This window comes from Silene latifolia, chromosome Y (genome assembly GCF_048544455.1).
Source record: "Silene latifolia isolate original U9 population chromosome Y, ASM4854445v1, whole genome shotgun sequence".
In the NCBI taxonomy this organism is placed as follows: domain Eukaryota; kingdom Viridiplantae; phylum Streptophyta; class Magnoliopsida; order Caryophyllales; family Caryophyllaceae; genus Silene; species Silene latifolia.
Window position 1 is genome coordinate 63,293,903 of NC_133538.1, and position 13,243 is coordinate 63,307,145.

The 13,243-nt window shown below is 39.4% G+C and overlaps 1 non-coding gene across 1 annotated transcript; it reads left to right on the plus strand.

Moving 5' to 3' along the window:
• The first annotated feature begins 4,864 nt into the window (after positions 1–4,864).
• Positions 4,865–4,971, plus strand: LOC141636159 (small nucleolar RNA R71). Its single transcript, XR_012540791.1, has one exon. It is a non-coding gene; the product is annotated as a small nucleolar RNA R71 (small nucleolar RNA).
• The last annotated feature ends 8,272 nt before the right edge of the window (positions 4,972–13,243 follow it).

A 13,243-nucleotide genomic window follows, 5' to 3' on the forward strand; every position in this document is an offset into this window, starting at 1 on the left:
CAGGAGTTACAACAAAAATGTCAATATCAGAGTATTCAAAGAAGGAGACCTGGTATTAAGGAAAGTTTTCCCCAACACCAGAGAAAAGAATGCAGGCAAACTAGCCCCTACATGGGAAGGCCCGTACTTAATTGATTCAATAGTGGGACAAGGAGCTTACAGCTACAAACTGCGGAAGGAGAAATGATCCCCAGATCTTGGAACATTCTCCACTTAAAACTATTTCATATCTGAGAAGCAGGTAAAACTACTCACCCTATATACATGTGCTAAGTTTCATACCTGCTATGTGCTAAATTACTTGCCTATCATTCTTAATTTCACCTAAAACTTTATTTCAAATCCTGAAAACTTGTTTTACGCCTTCTTTTTACTTATTATATGTTATACTTTAGGCTTAAACAAATGTTCAGGATTGAGGGCCACTCCACCCAAACTGAACAGACATTTCTAAAAATGCTCTAATTTGGCACCGCCTCGACCCGAAAAATAAAGCGAGCTCGGTACATAAAAAGACAAGTACAAAGGTGGAATAGACCATAGTACTTGTCAAAAAGCCCCTCTGACAGTGCCGAGGGCCATAAGCCCTCCCGACCAAGCAACCACCCTCATTCTTAAAAGCCCTCCGACGAGCGAGAAAAAGCCACCATTCCCCATAAACACGGGAATGAGGGCCATAAGCCCTCCCGACGGGCATTATTCTAACAAAAATATCACATGAATATACGGTACAAATTCCGGTCAAAAACGACAAAGAAAATCAAGAAGGAAAGGACATATATATTCAAACCTACCCAGAATACATCCTTCCCAGGCAAAAAGAACACACCGTTCATTCAGGCAAAGCCAACAAAAACCAAAACAAATCCTAAATCATTTGTTCAGGGAACATCCCCCTCTGAATAGGCCAAAACAACGCAAACAAAAAAAAAAAATATATAAAAATATTTCAAACTAGCCCACCTTGGACACGAAAGAGAGCCAATCCCCTCATCAGTGACCTCTTCTTCTTCATCTCCATCCCCTTCAACATCACTATTTTTCCCTTTGGATGGAGGAGAATCCACCTCCTCATCGACATGCAACTTACAAAGCTCGGGATACGTGGTATTGAGATCACCAATTCGATCGGGATTCCAAAAAGCCTTCGACTTCAACGGGCTCTTTCATAGCATCCACACGACCCTTGCCAAAGAAATACGGGCAAAGCATCTTTATACGGCACGAACCTCGTCCTCTCCACGACCAATTCTTCATTTACTTTTAATCGCTCTTGCATAGCACTGCTTTTCGACCTTCAATTCCTCTGGGCAATATCAAACTTGGCACGAAGAGCTTTCAAGGCATCCTGAGCGATTTCAAACTTAGAGACTCCACCAAAGAACCGAGCCTTCCCGCCTCATTATCCTCCTTCAACGAATGATTCTCACCTTGGACACCTCCAAATCGACTTTAAACTTGTCAACATCTTTTTCAAGATTTGTACCTCCCAATCCAAGGCATTTTTTAGACCATGGACTGATTCCGGTTGCGAGGCACTCCTCAAGCACATCATTAACATTCTAAAAACAAAAGAAAATGGCCATCTAAGCCACAAAAAAAAGAAAACACACACAAAAACCCACAACAAACAAAGACAAAAAAATATATACCTCCTGAAGCATGGTAACCAGGTTGGCGGATAATCCCGGAACAATACATAGCGCCAAAGCACGAGCGAAGCCTCCTCTGCTGGTACTTAAAATAAGGATCATCAACCACAAAAGCCCGAGCCTGAATTTGATCCTTAGCAAAATGGACCTCATCCATACGAGCCACGACTCCCCGACCTCATGAACTCCTCCCAAAGACTCATCCACTCTCTTCCTCTTCTCGGGACGATCACTTTCATCCACAACCTTTTCGGGCGATACCAACCGAGCCCCCCGCAGATTCACGAATTTGAACAAGACTATCACTCCCCGTTGCCTCTCGCTGCTCTTTGACTTCTCCCCGTAATTTGAGAAACCCCTGCCTTCACCAAAGACAGACCAAAACTAGCAATCCTGGCGAGAAGCCCCGGTAGCCGCACGACGAGTTTCTAAAATCGCAATAAAAGCATGGATCCAATACGGGAAAACAGAATGACAAAACAAGCAAAAGAACTTACTCCCTGATGAAGATGCCCCTGGAACCTTAGTGCTCTTCACGGGCTTATAAGTGCTCAACTTAGCCTTCTTAAAACGAGGCATAGCGGCTTGCCCCAGGACAGGCGAGGCCAAGCCCTCTCCTCTTCAACAACGCCATAAACGTGCTATCCGGTCACCAGTAGCCCCTCAAGATCGGGATCATTCACCCAGTCATTTACTAAAAGAAAACACGGGCAAAGTAAGTAAACTCTCCAAAAAATACTATTACCAAACCAAAAATTATGCAGGAAAGAAAGATTACCTCCTTCAACAAATTTTGGATAATTGAGATAGTCTAGGTCGGGGGCAATTGAATCGGCCTTGATAAACATATAAGTCTAAGCCCACCTTTATCATCCCCTGAATCAAAATTGGTGATCGGGTGAGCCATCTTTGACGACTCGAAAATTGAACCTCCCGTAGAATGACTCTTGAGATGATAAACATTCTTAAAATCATCCGAGTAATAACCAACTTATGCTTAGAACATAAATGCTCAATAGAATGGACAATCTTCCAAACCATTGGCATGAGTTGAAACGGAGGAACCCTAATAGCCCCGATCACCTCGGCCATAAAAGGAGAAAGGGGAAGTTGACCACCACCCCGAAAGCCCACTCAAAAATACGAACCAACCCGGGCTACTCCAATTAGCCATGAGCGGGGACCATTCTCGGGAATCCAAACCTCACCCCCATGAGGAATGAGACCCCTGCCCTTTATATAATGCTCAAAAGCGGGTTTAGGTTGATTAGCCTCATGGAAAGAGATCTGCTAAAGCCTTATTAGGAGAATACTCAACCCCTTATAAGACATGGACAGAACCTGCGGAGGAGGAACAACCTCCACCACGTCATCCTCGGGAATGACTTCAGGGACCCCCTCAACCTCGGCGAAGCCATTTCAACTTCAACGGGAACTTTTTCAACCTCGGCGGGAGCTTTTGAAGCTTCTTTGTCCTTCTCTGCCACCAGCCATATATTATTTTTACGAAAGATGAATTTTTGCAAAGGAAGAATTTTTTAGAAAGAGAAAGAAGAAAGTTAGAGATTGGAATGTGAAGACATACACGAAACAAACAAGATATTTATAGCCGCAAAACCATAACGGCTAGGAAAGCAAGTGGTTAAGATCAATCATGACTCTCCTAGGGTTTTGTGAACCTACCCTATTTATGGCAAGTAACCGTTACAAGAAGTTGAAGCAAACACAAATTCTGAATCCGATAGAAAATCCCTGCACAAATCACTTTTGGCCCAAATTTTTATCTCCTCATTCCTGGCGGACCAATAAAGGAATAAGAAGATAAGGGGCAATTGTTGGGCCCTAAATTATCCTGCCTAACCTGATATAGGCCAGGCAACAGCCAAAGACAACTTCCAGGCTCTAGAGATCTAAAGCCAGGCATTACTCTAAGACGGACAGGCACTAAGCAGGAGTTGATTAAAGACAGGCGAGAAATAACTAGCAGCCTGAAAAGGTAAAGCACCAGGCCATTGCAGACAACAAACAAGCAGTCTCATATGTTCCCTACAAAAAAGGAAGACCAATTCCAGAAGGCAAAGATATAGGGAGCAGTTAAAGCAACGGCTAAGAAAGAAGCAACCATCTCCGGGTAAATAGGGCACATTCCCTATTTACCAGGAAAACCTAAACGGCACAAAGGGATTGAAAGCAACCACCTATAAATAGAAAGAAAGGGAAGACAAGAAGGATCATCTGAGAGACCATCACTTTTACTCATATACTTTGTATTCTTAAGCAATATACTCGCCTGTCACGCCTGATATAACAATACCCTGTCAGGCTATCCAAAATCATAGTAACAATCACTCCTGGCTTGGTGCCCGTGGTTTTTTCCCTTATTCCCAGGGTTTTTCCACGTATAAAATCCTTGTGTCATTATTTATTAGTTTGTTTTACATTTAATTATATCAATCAGGCAAGTTATTCGAGTTAGATCACCCTACATATAAATCCCTGGCAGGACGCTCTAGATCACCGAAAATCCTGCTAAAACACTAGCCAATTGAGCAATTTGGCTCTCTAGTAGCTTCATCCCGGCCTCTCTAGCTTGGGACTCCTTCAGCAGCAGGTTCTTAAACTCAGCAAAATAAGAACCATGGGATTGTTGTTGCTGCTGCGGCACATAAGGAGGTTTTTGGTATTGTTGTTGCTTATGATGAGGAGGCATATAAGCTTGCTGCTGCTGCTGTTGTGGAGGTTGAATCGGATTCAGGACATTCTGGCTACTCCACCTCAAGTTGGGGTGGAAATTCGGCTCATAGTACGTGTTTGTCTGCCTATAGTGTTGAAAGGCAGCACAAGACTCAAAGGGGACAGAACAATTTTCTGAGACATGCCCCTCAGCTCCACATCTTCTACAGACGAAAGGACCGTCTGAAACAGCGTTAACATGGTACATCCCACCTTTAGAAGCTCCTCCCAATTCATATTTGTCAAACCTTGCAGTGAGAGCTTCTAGTGTAGCAACAGAGGAAGATTCAGCAGCTCTCCTCTGGTTTCCTCTCGAATTCCCATATTCAGCCTTTTGAGTGGCCAAATCATCGATGATCTTCCACCCCTTAGTCTCTCCCATGTTCTCAGCAAATCGGCCATTGGCTGCAGCATCCAAAATAGCCCTCTGATCGTTATACAGCCCATTATAGAACTGGTTGCAAAGAATCCATTTTTCGAACCCATGATGCGGTATGGTTCGCACCAGTTTCTTGAAACGGACCCATGCTTCATGAAAGTTCTCATCAGGCCCTTGTTTAAAGCTCGTGATCTGAGCTCTAATGGCATTCGTCTTTGAGGCAGAGAAGTACTTTTTGTAGAATGCCAGGGCTAAGGAATTCCAGTCGGTGATCCCATGAGCGGCTCGGTTCAGATCTCTATACCACTCCTTGCGGCATCACGAAGGAGAAAATGAACATGGTCTCCTTGATCGATCTTGGGTCACACCGGCCGGCGGGGTATAGAGCGGCAATAATCAATAAAAATCTCCATGTGCTTGGCTGCATCTTCATTTGCAGCTCCCCCGAACTGGTTTCTCTCACCCATGTTAATATAGGAAGGCTTTGGCTCGAATTTTCTTCACTCCCCAGGTAGTTCGAATCCTTTGTAGAGATTCGCATTTGTAGGCTACGAGTGACTAGCAATGGTTGCTTCTTGACCATGGTGGGATTTACGGAGAAGTAGCTGTCTCGGTGAAGAAATTGAAGCAGGAGATGTAGGTGGATCTCCTTCGAACAGAGCGTTCTCGTAGTAGCTTGACAGAGTACTCAGCTCTTCCTCTGTCGGTAATACCCTTTGTGATCGTCTCAACTCGCGCAAGGATTTTTCGATCTCAGGATTTAATGGTACTAGTTCACCACCCTGTGACCTGCGCATAAGAAGAAACTACAAAAAGAATATAAGAAAAGTTTAAGGAACGGAAGTCCCTTAAACTAAAGAAAGACTAAATAAAAACAACTAAAAATTAGAACAATTGCCTCCCCGGCAACGGCGCCAAAATTTGATACCCGTCGTGAGGTGTCAAAAATAAATTTATAATCTCTAACTACAACTATAGCTAGCGGCAGTCGGGTCGAACCACAGAGAGGCAGACGTAATTTCTAGTTGTCTAAATTCGGTCTAAGGTAACAATAAGGTGGGGGTTTGATTGGATTTGGTCTACAACTAATGAGCAATAAAATAAAGTGAACTAGGCAAACGGATGAAATCAAGTATAAAAAGAGGTACTAGGATGGTCGGTTCGTTATAGTTTGGCAAAGACATATTAAACAGGTCTAAATCAAACACATGAGGCGGGAAATAAAGCGGTCCTCTCGGTCCACTCTTAACAGATAGCATCTTTCGATCTCGCTATAAGTCCCTAATATCACTAATACTGACTCTCGTCCTGAAAAGTGACTAATAATCTAAACTTTACCTATCTTTCGATCTCAGCACAGTTTAGTCATTTTAATTGGTGTCCTAGCAACTTTCCCTATCTTTCGATCTAATGGGTCAGTCATAAATTAAGCATCTAACTGGTCGCATGCATTCGATTCGTTAAATACAACATTAAAATCAATTAAAACGAAAGGTAACCTCACGTGGTCGATCGATCGACCAGGTATGGCGATCGATCGCCCGACACGCGATTCGATCAAATTAATACTACGCCGCCTACGCTATAATTCCCCTACATCCTAGCACAATTGATTTAGCTACTCATGGCTATGGCGAAAATAACAATAATATTGACGATAAAGACTACTGAATTCATGCTAAAAATAGTAGAACAAACAATTAACATAAAGCGATAAAAGGGTTTCGGGAACCTACCTAGCAATTCTATGCTAACAACGAATAAAGATGAACTGAAAGTAGAACGGAAGGAATACCGAAAATTGCAGAAGAATAGTAACGGAATGATTAGAAATATGAATGAAAATCCAATGCGAAAATAATATCCCGAACCCTAATTATTAAAGCTAATGAAAACTCAATGTAAAACTGATGAATTTCTGAATAAAAACTAGATAGATGTATCTGATGTTCTAGGTTACGTTATATAGCAAACATACGTAACACTTATTATCAAAACCTAAACATCATGGGCTTCAAGTTCCTCGATCTTTTAATTCTCGTCTGGGATAGCAGTTTGGTCGATCGACTACATCGACCAAGCATAGCAGTCGATCGACTGCTCTTCAGTGTACAGTAGCTTCTGGAACCCGCAGGTTTGTCGATCGACTGATGGTAGTGGTCGATCGACCGCTTGAGCTGCTACTTGACTTCTATAATCTCGTGGATTTGTCTTTTGGGCTTTGAAGTGCGCACCAAGCTCATTTCTCGAGTCAATACTTCACGTCAATTGCAATGCAGGATAGTCGGGGACGGATTCAGCTCAATTTCCGTTGAATTCTTCACATTTCTGCAATAAAGTACAAAAACACGAAAGTAGACGGAAATGGGGGAAATGGTAGCTTAAACTACACAAATGAGCTCTGAAATGCGTGTAAAATGAGGTGCAAAACATCATATAAAAAACACGCATCACATGTTCAAAGTCGGAGAGGGCCTCCACTGACAAATTCAAATTTCGTAAGGCTAAGCCTCTACGAAATAAAGCTTTCACATTAGAGGGCTCAAAATCTTAGACAAAATTATAGAAACACCAAGCCTGGGTGAAATGGGAGAGTTTCAACTCACAAGCTGCTAAATTGAGTAGAAGGGATAGGGCTAGAGGTGGCAATCGGGTCACTCGGGTCGGTTATGGGTCGGATCAAAGCGGGTCGGGTCATATCGGGTTCGGGTTGAGTCGGGTCAATTTGTTCTTCAATTCGGTTCGGTTTGGGTTGGGTCGCTATCGGATCGGGTCAACAATAAGCTTGGTTCGGGTCGGGTCGGGTCAAGTTATGTCGGGTCATTATATGGGGCGGGTCATGTTGGGTCAAAGTTTTTAATCGGGTCGAGATCAGTTCGGTTCGGGTTTTTGTGGATCGGTTCAAAGTATTGAATCGGGTTGAGTTCGGTTCATTTCGGGTTTTTTTTTTGGTTAGGTAAAAAAAATTAATCGGGTCGAGTTCGGCTTAATTTGGTTTGGTCGTGTGTTGCCGTGTCAGGTAAATTATTAAGTCGGGTCAAAACACCTGATCAATTGTGAGTCTGATCGGTATGACTTTTGACTTTGAGAGTTAGGCCGGTGTGTTACTCTTCGTAAGACTTAAATTTATACAAATAGCTTATTTGACTTAAGGTGAGCGATTTTGGCAAATCTTGTATAGTGATAATATAATGTCACCAACCTAGTAGCCTTTAAGAAAGGTTTAACTAAAATGAAACAATGAGCGATTTATAGGATCGAGATTTTCGAGACTAGTCATGATTTAGCCAATCCTCGAGTATTAATATGATGAAATAAGAACTACAATAATCATAGATGTTCAAGTTATAATATTAGATAAATCTAATGACTTTTCTATACTTTACATTTGATATTAACGTTTAACAGTATTAATGTACTGAGTCAGTGACGAGTAAACAATGGATAACACAATCAACCAAACGTAATGAGCCACTGACGAGTAATCATTACTATGGATATGTCAACTCCATTAACGTGACCGTGTTTAATTATTTCATATATACACACATTTATAAAAGTAAATTAATAACTTCATTACTGATTCTTTAGTTGGTTTCCTATTGGGTAGCTTTACATTAATACATAGTGTAAAACAGATCCAAATATAACACTTCATTATTACTTCATTACTTTTCCCGAGTACTTGTAATCTTGACAAATCTCAGACACTTTAAATTATACCACTGCGATTTCAATTTTGTTGTCCTGTATGGCTTAAGGTGACAGTATGACTAAGCATCCTCAGTATAATGAATAATGATAGTATTACGTTAGAAAGCTTTAACTAAAATGAAACTAATAGCGAATCGATAAGATCGAGATAACACAATGAGTCAGGGTCACTGACGAGTATAACGTTAAAAATGTTAGTACTAATTCGATTTAAATAATTTTTTGTGTGAGAACGTCTTACACAATTGAACATTGAAAACAAAAAACGAAATAATAGTGAAAATTGAAAACGAAAAGTTTGAAGTGCGTATATTTCAAATTAGTGCAAATTGAAAATGAGAAACGAAAAATGAAAAATTTAAAATTTAAAAAACGAAAATTGAAAAGTTGAAAATGAAAACTGAAAAAGAGGAGGGGAAACCCTAAGACCTAATTCATCAAAACAAACATTCACTACCGCGCAACTCTCTTCTTCTCTTCCTTCCTGCAAACTTCATCAAACAACAATTAAACCATAAAATCGACAAGATCGATCCTGCTTCAAGTCGTCAGGTACCTATTAATTCTTTCATTGTTCCTTGATATGTTCTTTATATTTTTATTATTGCCGATATTTTGAATTGATATATATAACTTCTCATCCGATTTAATTGTGCGTTGTTACTGTAAATTCTGATCTTTCTACTTTTCGGGTTGTATTGTCAAGTGATTATTAATTACTCTGTGATTGATTTTATTTTTTTCAGCTATCGGTTAAAAATGTCGAGTTTTTATTATAGGTGTTCTAAGAATCAGTGATCATGACTCATGAGATAGTTACTCGTTTCGCCCCAATCATTTGTTTACCGTTTTTTTTCGTGGGAGATATTTTTATCGAAGGTAAACAAATAATTGAGACGGAGGGAGTAAACAATAAGTTGTTAGGATTGAATGGCATTGCAGTAAAATACCTGTAATTGATTCCTTTACTTTCTTTCATTGTTCCTTGATCTGTTCTTTATCCCTCTACAACGCCATGTATATCAGTAACCTTCTGAATGTTAATAGCGTTGTTCCATAGTATTAAGTTGCAAGGGGAACTATTCTGGCATCAGTAACCTTCTGAATGTTAATAGCGTTGTTCCACATGTTGGATTGGAGTGTAAGGGATGGATGGGTATTGCGGTTCACTTCGTCATTTTGTTTATGAACTGTTTCATCTGTTGGGATCAATCTTATTTTTTCTTCTATATGCTTGTCTGTTGCAAACTACGAAACATCTATTCATTTGGTTTTAAAATTGGAATCTATATGTTCAACTATTACGGTTATATTGGCTTGTCATCACACTGTGCTACTTGTTTACTGATGGATTTAAAAAGAGTCTCCATTTCTATGTCTATTGTCCATTTAAAGCTAACTCGTCCTCTGATTCTTCACTTAAATGCTCAGATTTGTTCAGTACTTATATTCTTATCTTCTTCATATAACCATGTTAAGTTAACTTATTTGTCTCATTGAACCTTTTTCAGTGATAGTCGATGGATCTCTATGAGATTGCTCTTTCTCAACAAAGAGGTACTAATGTAACTATAATCATATCTCGTTGTTCAATTTTTATGTTGTTCTTTAAGTTGTTTTTGTGTAAAGCTAATTCCTCAATTAATTATCTTTTTAATTATCTTAAATGCAGCTACTTCATCGCAGATTTGTATTACTTTGTCTAATCCCACAGAGAATGAACCGCAACCTTCTACGCCTTTCATTCCACCGCCTATTCTGCCTAACTACCTCGTTCCTGATCTTATTACACCTGATCAGAGAGTTCCTCTCCAAGAGCCTGACCAACCTATGTTTCATCCAGTTACCAAAGAGAGACTATATCCGGTTGTTTTCGAGGAAAATTTTGGTAAGCGAAAAAGAGGTGCTGATATTTGGAAAGAATATCTTTTTTACAAAGACGTTCAAGGTAACTTGTATGCTGTGTGTGCTCACTGTCGTGATGTTGCTTATAGGGCAGAATCTAAGTATGGCGCTTCTAATGCCAAGAGACATATTGATGGTTGTGACAATTTTAAAAAGAATCATGTTTCTCCCTCAAATACTAGGACAACAGAGTATGATCATAAACTATTTTGTGAAACTTTGGCTGAGGCGATAATGATGCATGGTTATCCATTTTCGATTGTTGAGCATAAAGGCATGAGGAAAGTTTTTAAAGTCCTTAATGAGAATGTGCAAACTGTGTCCAGGAATACCATTAAAAAAGTGTGTATTTCAAAACACATTGAGTTTAAAGAGATGCTTAAGGATTTGTTTTCTACGTTACCTGGGAAAGTGTGTCTTACATGTGACATATGGACTGCTTGCATGTCAAGTTCTTATCTTACTCTTACGGCACATTATGTCGATGTTGGTTGGACTTTGCGTTCTAAAGTGCTGAATTTTTTCCATTTTGCACCTCCACATACCGGTCTTTAGATATATAATACGTTGTATGAGAAGATTAAGGAGTGGGGCTTGGCTGATAAAGTTTTAACAATGACTTGTGACAATGCATCTAACATGGATAACATGATAGGTCATTTGAAAGCCTCTTTGCTGCAGAACTTGCCCTGTGATGGGAAGTTTTTCCATGTTCGTTGTGCTGCCCATATTTTGAATCTTGTTGTTCAGGAAGGTCTAGATGTCATTGAAGTATGTGTAAAAAAAGTTCGTGATATAGTGAGATATATTGATGCTTATGAAGGTAGGCTTATTAAATTTTATGCTTGTGCTCATCAATGTGGTCTTGCTTGTAATACCAAGTTGTGGTTAGATGTTGCGACAAGATGGAACTCAACCTTCTTGATGCTTCAGAAAGCTTTATATTATAGGAGAGGGTTGGATCTTTATGGGTCTCAAGAGACTGCTTTTCAACATTGTCTCTCATCCCTTGAATGGTTGAAAGTAGAAAAAAATTGTGAGTTATTGGAACCATTTTATGAAATTACTACCCTTTTTTCTGGTTCGGATTATCCTACTTCAAACTTATATTTTTACAATGTTTGGGATATTGAGTGTATTCTTCTCTCATCGAAAATTGATGTTGATCCTCATATTTCTAAAATGGCAAGTCAAATGTATGAAAAGTTTGACAAGTATTGGCGTGAGTATTCTATGGTTATGTCTTTTGGTGTTATACTTGACCCGCGATATAAGTTTGATTTTGTGCGCTTTGCTTTGAAAAACTTGTACGGTGATGATATAGGCATAAGAATTGCCAATGAGATTTATGTGAAATTTGTGGAGTTATTTAAGCATTCTAAGAGTAAATTCCCTCCCAATCAAGGTTCAGCCAGTACTTCCACTTTTAGCGAGTCGTACCCTGCCTCTAGACCAAGACGCTCCACTTTAGATGCCTTTGATGCAAGCTATGGTGCTGCGGGTAGGGATGATGAGACTGAATTTGAGTATTATTTTCGAGATGATAAAGTGCCGCGAAAAGAGAAGTTGGATGTATTAGGTTATTGGAGTAGAAAAGTGAACATGTTTCCTGTACTCTCTTCTATGGCAAGGGACATATTAGCTATACCCATAACTAGTGTAGCATCCGAGTCTAGTTTTAGTATGGGTGGGAGGATCTTAAATAAGTGGAGGAGTTCCCTCTTATCCAAAAATGTGGAAGCTCTGGTGACCACTCGCAACTGGTTGTTTGGCTATGAAGGTAAATTTTTTACCTTTGTAAATGTTAATTTATTTATCTAGTTTATGTAATGTTTAGTTGCTTAACTTTATTACACTTAATTTTTTAATTGGTTATGTAGAATTGGATGAAATTGGAGTGGTTTTTGATGACACGAACTCAAATGATGAGGAGATAACATAAATTAAAGTTGCACAGTAAGTAAATCTCTTCATACTACTATTCATATAGCCATAAAACTAAATGCCTAATTGTTTTGTAATGTGCATATTATGTATGGTTTTTACTCTTGCTTGCCCTTTCTCAGTGACAGTAGCATGGGTATGGGCACATGGCAAGCATGAAGTATGGTAGATTACACCTCCAGGCTCTTTTGATTGATTGTTATGGGCTGCTCTTTTGCTATAAAGCTTACCGGAGATTGTTAAACTTTTACTGGCTACCGTTTTTTAGTGTTGGAAAATGTATAGGCTGGCCATTTTTGTGATGGTAAATGTATTGACACTTTGACAGTATTACCAGGATAGCTAATTGCTATTGTTTTGCATTTGCTTCTCAGATGCTTGTGATTAATTTTGTGACTATCGTAGCAATGTAGGCATGTAGCCCTGGAGCAAGTAGTTGTGTAACCAACAATATTAATATTAGTTTGTGTTTAATGAATGATGATTTGAGGATGACAAGTTTTTGATCTTTACAATGAGTCAAATGGACGTGGATTTTTAGTCTTATGGACACGAATTTCTAGTTTATAGGACATGAATTTTTTGTCTTCAATAAACGGAAGATGATAATTTTTCTTCAATTAGATAATAATATATTTGTGTTGAACAATAATTCTTACAAACTATATGTTGATATACACTTTCAAATGTTAAGTATGTTAAGTGAGTTTTGAGGTTTTATGCCTAAGCAATATTGTCGAGTAATAACTTGCAATTCTTATTTTTTTTTTAAATACAATCAGAATATTGGTTACACCAATTTGGGTCGGGTTGAAGTGGAGTTGATTCGGGTCGAGTCGGTTCGGGTCATATCGGGTTGTAAATCAAATCACGGGTCGGGTTGGGTCGGGTCGGGTCAAAACGGGTTATACACAAA